At 44.1% G+C, this 6,889-nt stretch overlaps 1 long non-coding RNA gene across 1 annotated transcript in view; it reads right to left on the reverse strand.

Annotated features, from left to right (window-relative positions):
* The window catches only part of LOC120958339 (uncharacterized), a 62,360-nt gene extending 58,089 nt beyond the window's left edge, over positions 1–4,271 (reverse strand). Inside the window, exon 1 of the long non-coding RNA XR_007452670.1 lies at positions 638–4,271. This is a non-coding gene — a long non-coding RNA (uncharacterized LOC120958339). The remainder of the gene's footprint in view (positions 1–637) is intronic.
* Positions 4,272–6,889: the final 2,618 nt, after the last annotated feature.

A 6,889-nucleotide genomic window follows, 5' to 3' on the forward strand; every position in this document is an offset into this window, starting at 1 on the left:
TTATGGCTGGACGGGAGCCACCAACGGGAGGAAATTCAGTTTCTTAAGAAATTGAAGCTCCGATTAGGACAGAGAAGCAATAAAAAGCGAACCCCATCAAGATGTGGGCAATGAAGGGACATTTTACCTCTGATTCAATTTGAAAGCATTCAACTGGACCGTTCTGCGAGCAAAACAAGTTTCTTGGGAAAGTTTCTATCACCCTCAGTGACACATGCTCAAATATTACTCATTTTTGCATGCTTATGTGCCTCTTTTTTGCTATTACTTGTCTTCGTATTGAAATCGTATAGTATGAAGTCATTCTTCCTGCCAGACTGTTTCTTGCGCGTACAAACAAGATCGTACTGAAGGATTATTTTTTTCTCCCGCGACTGACATCGACGTCAAACATTGCACACGTACGGTTGCCCACACGCGATTGACAGCATTGACATCACTTATCTCGGCTGCTTTTGCTGCTAAGTGAGTTGCTCACCAGATGCCGGACAGCTTGGCAGACTTGGCGTGAGGACGGGCGATAGATTGCTAACGCTTTTACGGCCATACGAACACACATTGAAGGTTTAGAAACTTTGAGATGTTGGAAAACATTTTTAAAGAATTTAGAAAAACTAGTTCAAATGTCATAGTTTACCTCTTTTATAACAGCAACAGCAGCAGCTTTCTTGCAAACACTCAGCGTTGTATTCAAACAGAAAATTAACAAAAAATGCACTGCAAGCAGCACTCTTGTGCGTACACGGCGGCAACTAAACATCGGCAGTGTTGATTTGAAGAAAGTGTCAATCGTTTCAATTCCACAATACACTTGCAAAACAGAAACCAACCAAGCAAACACCGATGAAACACAAAGCGACTCAAACGAATGCACTCAGCTGGCCGAAAAATTGCAACTCAAAACTGCACTCAACGATGGCAAACTAAGAAAAGCACGCACATCCATTACCGCAGACACTGGAAAGTTTAGCGACCGGTTTCATTATAAAAAAAATCACTCGAAACACAAACTTCTAAACTACTTCTAAAATACTAGTTCTCGATCCGATTCCACAAAACTTCGATGCATGTAGCTCACACTTATAACACTGCAAACTATGATAGTTGCTAAGGATACGGCTACTGCTGCTGCTGCTGATGATGTTGTTGGTTCAGCATTCGAAAGGACATTGCACCCCAAACCGGACGGCGAAAGGACCACCACACGACCCGGGTGGAGAAAGCGCACTGTACGACGGTAAACGGGCACTACTACTAGCGGCACTAACCACTGTCCAGGATCCCTTCACAAGGAAAAGTGACGGCCAGCCGCGAACGCAAAAGCGCCATCACCCCGTGTGTATGTGCACACACGCACACACGTATACACACATACAGGAACACACACGGACACACATACACACTGGGGAGGCAGCGGAGGCACGACCGAGCTGCCAGCCAGTGCACGAGAGGCTGTACTACCCCGATCCGAACGCTGCCCAAATTCAAACTTCAATAAAACCGGAGGCATCCGATCGGTTGCCCTGAACGCTGAACATCCCCCCACGAGCCAAGGCGCGTTTCGCTCTCGCGCCGAAGGAGAGGGTTTTTCGGTAGTTTTCTCTCACGAAACGCTCGCGCTCGATCTCACCCCTACCACGATGGGGGTTGCGTTTTTGACATAAACGGGGGTTGCGGTACTTCCGGGTTTTTTTTCTGTTTTTTTTTTGTTTGCTGTTGTATCTCTCGCTTCAGGTTGCTCCGATGCCTCTCGCTTTCGCTCAAGAATACATTCCGCGGTACGTACGCGCTCTCTTCATCCTTCTTTTTAACCCCTCTTGTGTGAGCTCTCTCCTTCTCTCGGTTTCGTTCGCGAAGTATAGCGCACTCACGAATTTCTGCTCTCTCTCCCTCTCTCTCCATCTCAAAATGGACACACACGCACACGCACTGGTGAATTCTCACTAATTCTCCCCTATTCGAACAATTTTTGGGGTGCGTTTTTCGTTTCGGGGCAGGGTTTGGCAGCTTCAAACACACGCAATGACGACGCTCCGACGAAAATTTGCGTAGGGGAGCAGCACAGCTTATTATGGGAGAGTAATGAAACACGCACACACACACAGGCGCTCTATACCCCTTCTTCCTCTCTCGTGGTGGTTCATTTTGCGTGCTGCAGTGTTCGCGACGTTCTCGTGCAAATTTCTTCGTTTTTGTTAGATCTTGCCTCCGGTTTCGTAATCTTCTAACATTCAAAAAAAAAAGGGCAACGACGACGTAGCGGTTCATCTGACGATTCAGGCGGCTCCCGATGATAGTCTGCAGAAAGAAAGCGTACAGCAAAAGCAGAAAAAAAGGCATGAATTCCAAGACAAAAAGATCGTTAGATCGCGCGCGGAAATGAAACAGACAAAACCCGTCCCCGAGTTTCGCTCGCTGTGTCTGTTTGCGTCTGTATGTAGTAACTTTAAGCCCGGTGCAAGTCTGGAAGAGCTGGCACGACCGTGTTTGGACAGCTCTCGTGCATGCCGGAATGTGTCGCTGTGTTTACCGTCCCGCGTAACCCACGCTCTGTCGCCGAAAGCCGGGAGATCAAGTAAATTTAATTTTCAAATTTCATGCAACCGAATACCGCCGCAAAGCTATGCGACACGTAACGCTCGAAAGCGGGCGAAGGGCACACGCATTCGTGCGGACAGGACTAAACGTGTTCCTAATGCGAGACACGCGCACCAGACACATGGCAACAAACCGGCACCGAGGGAATGGTAATGTGGCGAGCGAGAGCACACACGGGCACAGTTAAATACTAACCTTCTTGTTGGATTAACTGGAAATGGTTAGATTCTGGCGAATTCTATGAGATGTATTCACGGTGATACTCCTAATACTAAACACATACAAGATCCTTTCAAGTATCCTAACATCAGGTAACAGGACTCAACTGTCTAGAAGACATCACTGAAACATCGCAAAAGGCATGTCACACCGCACAAGAATCAAGGAATGTTCCAATGTATTCTTCACTACACTGCAGACACACACCACAACAGCCCACAACAGGCCAGACCAGAGCCTACCAAAGTGCAGTGAAGTGTCGCGCCACACTGCGCTAGCCGAATCCCCGTGCGAGAGAGCGTGCGACTGTACCGTTTCACCGATGGAATGCGATTGCGAATCGGTTCGTCCGTTTGGCCGTGAGGTAGCAGTTGGGCCCATGGGCTCCAGTCGCCTGTGTGCGCTCTGGCCAACACGTGGCGCGACTGCGTGCGCCGACAGTTTGGGCGCACGAACGAAACACACGCGAAAACCGCCCGAAAACTGCACGCAAAAAGGAGCAACCGTGGTAGCCGAGCTATGAGCGAGAATGGATGTGAAGAGGAGCGAGAAAGCGAGCGACCGAATCCAAAAAATGGCCAGGCGAGAAACGCGCTACCGGAAAGCCATAAATCAAGCCGATAAATAAGTCTCTCTCTCTCCCCGTACTCCTTTCCATTCGGTGCGGCTTCTTTTTTTTTGCGTAAGAGGTCCGCGCGCTGGCTGGCGGGCTGGCTAGGACGACGGTTCAAGCATTTCAAAAACGTGCATTATGTACAGACACGGGTCCGAGGACACGCGGAGAGAACCGTTCGCGGCTGGAAGCAAAAGGAGCAAACCCCCGTGAGACAAAGTTTTCCTGCCCTACGGTTGAGAATACGACCGGTTGCCGAACGATCCTTTCATGGGAGAGGAGCAAATCCTTTATTAGAGAGAAGGTTTCTTTTTCTCGGGGCTGGCAGGGGAAATTCGTTATACCTGGGGAAAGTATAAACCGAGCGAGACCGATTCCCCTTAGTTATGGGTAGATCGAAAAGGATACGTGTAAGAATACGGTAAATGAATTCTAAACATGCTATGATCACTTAACATCCCTGTTGGTGTAATTATGTTCCTTATTTTGAATCAACACAATTGCAATTGGATGTAAAGATTCATTCAACGAATAAATCTATTGCACGTTTCAAACGCAAAACCATAAACCCCGTACCATGGAGACAATGTTATACAATACAGCAATTCTTCACTCGAGCACTGGTAGACAGATTACACAATCATCTGACAGCTGTGTACCGCAAAAAAAAACGAGCTGTAACTGCTGCAGACAGAAGCTGCTAACCGCTATCTAATGCAACGAAACAGAGCTGAACAACCGATTAGATAACGATAATACACGACCTTGACCGTAATTCGCAACACTTTTGCAGCGGACCAACATTTTTGATAACAATACGTTGATGATAAAGGAACGTGGGCACGTGGGAGTTGTAATGTATTTATACTGCTTGCAATTACCTGCTTTATGTTCAAAGTATGATTGAATTGTTTTTATTCTCTCACTTCTTTTTTGATAGTTTTATGATGTTTTTTTTTACAATTTTTAGTTTATTACTATACTTTTTAATCTCAAAATTGTATTTTCTAAAACATAGTTTACACTCTTTCAGGTTTGTTCCCAGGTTTTACACATTTTTGTTTGTTTTTTTTTACAGTTTAACTTGAATAAAAATCGAATTATCCCGAGAAAAGATTTTTAAAAATACAAACTCTTCACGAATTCTTGAGAAACGTTAAATATTCATAAATTTAAAACTAAAATCATGAAATTAACCATTTTTAACATTTTTTCAATACATTCCCAGTCATTTTTTTTTTATTTAATGAAAGGACAAATACAATACTAATCATAACAAAGAAATGCACAAAAATCTGGTTATTCGAAATCAAGCTAAACACGATAATACTTTTAAAAAAGCACAGGTAGTTGCAGCTTCTTGTGAAAAACAATCAAATAGTAATCTTATTTGATACCAACAAAAACAAAATAAATTAAAACAAGTAAAAATAACACGAAAAAATGCAAAACCAAATAAGCAGATATAAATGAATATCAAACAAACTTAATAAGCAAACAGAATTATTATTAATTAATTTATTAATAAATTTATTATTAATTATTAATGAAAAAAAAGGATGACAAAATAACTTCAATCATATCGAATGGCTTCAATCTTCAATAGAGTAAAAGTATAAAAAAAAACAACATTCAACGCAAAAATTGTGCAAGCAGTCAAACTTACGACAAGACTAAAGAAAATGGAAAAAGTTAACAAAATTAAAACAAAAACCAAATTAAAAGGAAAAGCACCTAAACCAAGTGCAAAGCATGAATGATTCGCCTCAAATGTTCATCTGATGAGATAAATTTCACTCCAATTTTTCCCCTCATTTGAGTGTCCCTTTAGTGAACCCCTCCCTACTACACCAAAACGAATGCAAACTGACCAGCAAAGGTGCGTTTGTATGCGTTCGGCCGATACACGATGTTCAGGGATAAGCGCTTACCGCCCCGAGCATTGTGTCCGAAAGCGGAACTAAAATTTCGCCCGAGGCACTGCCCAGTTCCAAGCATCTTTTGCCGATATGTTAGCTGTTTTTTTTTTGCTGTTGGCTTTGCTGCAAACTCTCCAAACCTCTCTGCGAGCGGAGGGATGACGACGACACGGCAGCCTGAAACGACGGAGGTGGCCAAAAAAAAAACTGGAATCGAAAGGATAGAACACACGAGAGGAATGAAATCATGCCGCTTGCTAACGGGATTTTACGGGGCCAACCCGCCGCCAGCACCGCCACTGGAATGTGTGTGTGTGACATGCTGTCGGGACATATTTGCATCCCGTTCTTGCCGCTTGCCTTGACACATAAACCCGGCGGCTCCGGCTGGGCAAGGGGGGAGATTGGTGGTGAGTGAGAAGATTGGTTCCTTCGGCCGAATAACACCTTCAAGAAGCTTGGAAGCTTCAGCGCTCGAGATTCGATCCTCAGCAATCTCCTGATCGGCTGTTCTCTCGCCCTTTCTATTGGTACGGGCTCTCTCACTCTCTCTCCCTCTCTCGTTCTTTCGCGCTTTTTGCTTTATCAATGAACGATCAGTTTGAAAGTTTCGTGCGGAATTTCAAGAATTCGTTCAACTTTCTTTCATCTCTTCAGCCAGTCAGTCCTTTCCATTTTGCCACTCCGCGAATGCGGAACAAGTTTTGTGCTAGAAAGATTCGACCAGTTCGGCAGGTAGGTAGCTGGTCGGCTCGTGTGAACTGAATTTCCATTTCGAACTAATTTTTGATTTAGGCAAAAAAAGGAAGATCATGCCTTTTGAATTGTAAACAACATTCCACTCAAATTATTGAATCTCATTTTACAGTGTTGTGTGTTTGTTTTGTTGTGGAAAACAACGTTTAACACACAAAACTTCTGCTTTTAATTAAATTATTAAATTCTATGTGTATCGACCCGTTTCAGCTTCTTCGTTCAAACCACTCTAATTTTGCCATTACTTTGTTATCGCAAACACATTATGGGGCCCTGTCGTGCGGCCCGAGCCGTAGCCGTACACCATCTGCCTGCCCTCTGCTGCGCGACGCCAGTCACGAGCAAAACGCGAATGATAAATGATAATTAATGTGCGCAATAGTTTATGTTTTCTTCTGCCATATCCATTTTAAACGTGCCGGGGGAGGGTAGGGGAAGGGGAGGACGATTTCATGCCCTCTTTGACCCCTTTAGTTTTTATTCTTCTACTCATTACATTGCCTTTTCTTTTTTTTTTTGAGAATGTGTGTTTTTTTAGCTCCACAATGTCTAAATGATTGGCGTGAGCAAACTTGATAAACACGACAAATGGGTCATATTTTTGGTGCAGGCGAGCGAAAGATATTAAATTCCACCGAATTTTGGTCCTCCTGTTTTCCCGCTCCACCTTGATCGATCCGATTCCACCTGATCCGTGACGTGTGGCGCTGTCACACACAAAAAGAGCTGTTTCAAATTTCAGTTTTATTTCGATAGCGGATTGCACTGTAAACATAAAAACAAG

Source organism: Anopheles coluzzii, chromosome 3, assembly GCF_943734685.1.
Source record: "Anopheles coluzzii chromosome 3, AcolN3, whole genome shotgun sequence".
Classification (NCBI taxonomy): domain Eukaryota; kingdom Metazoa; phylum Arthropoda; class Insecta; order Diptera; family Culicidae; genus Anopheles; species Anopheles coluzzii.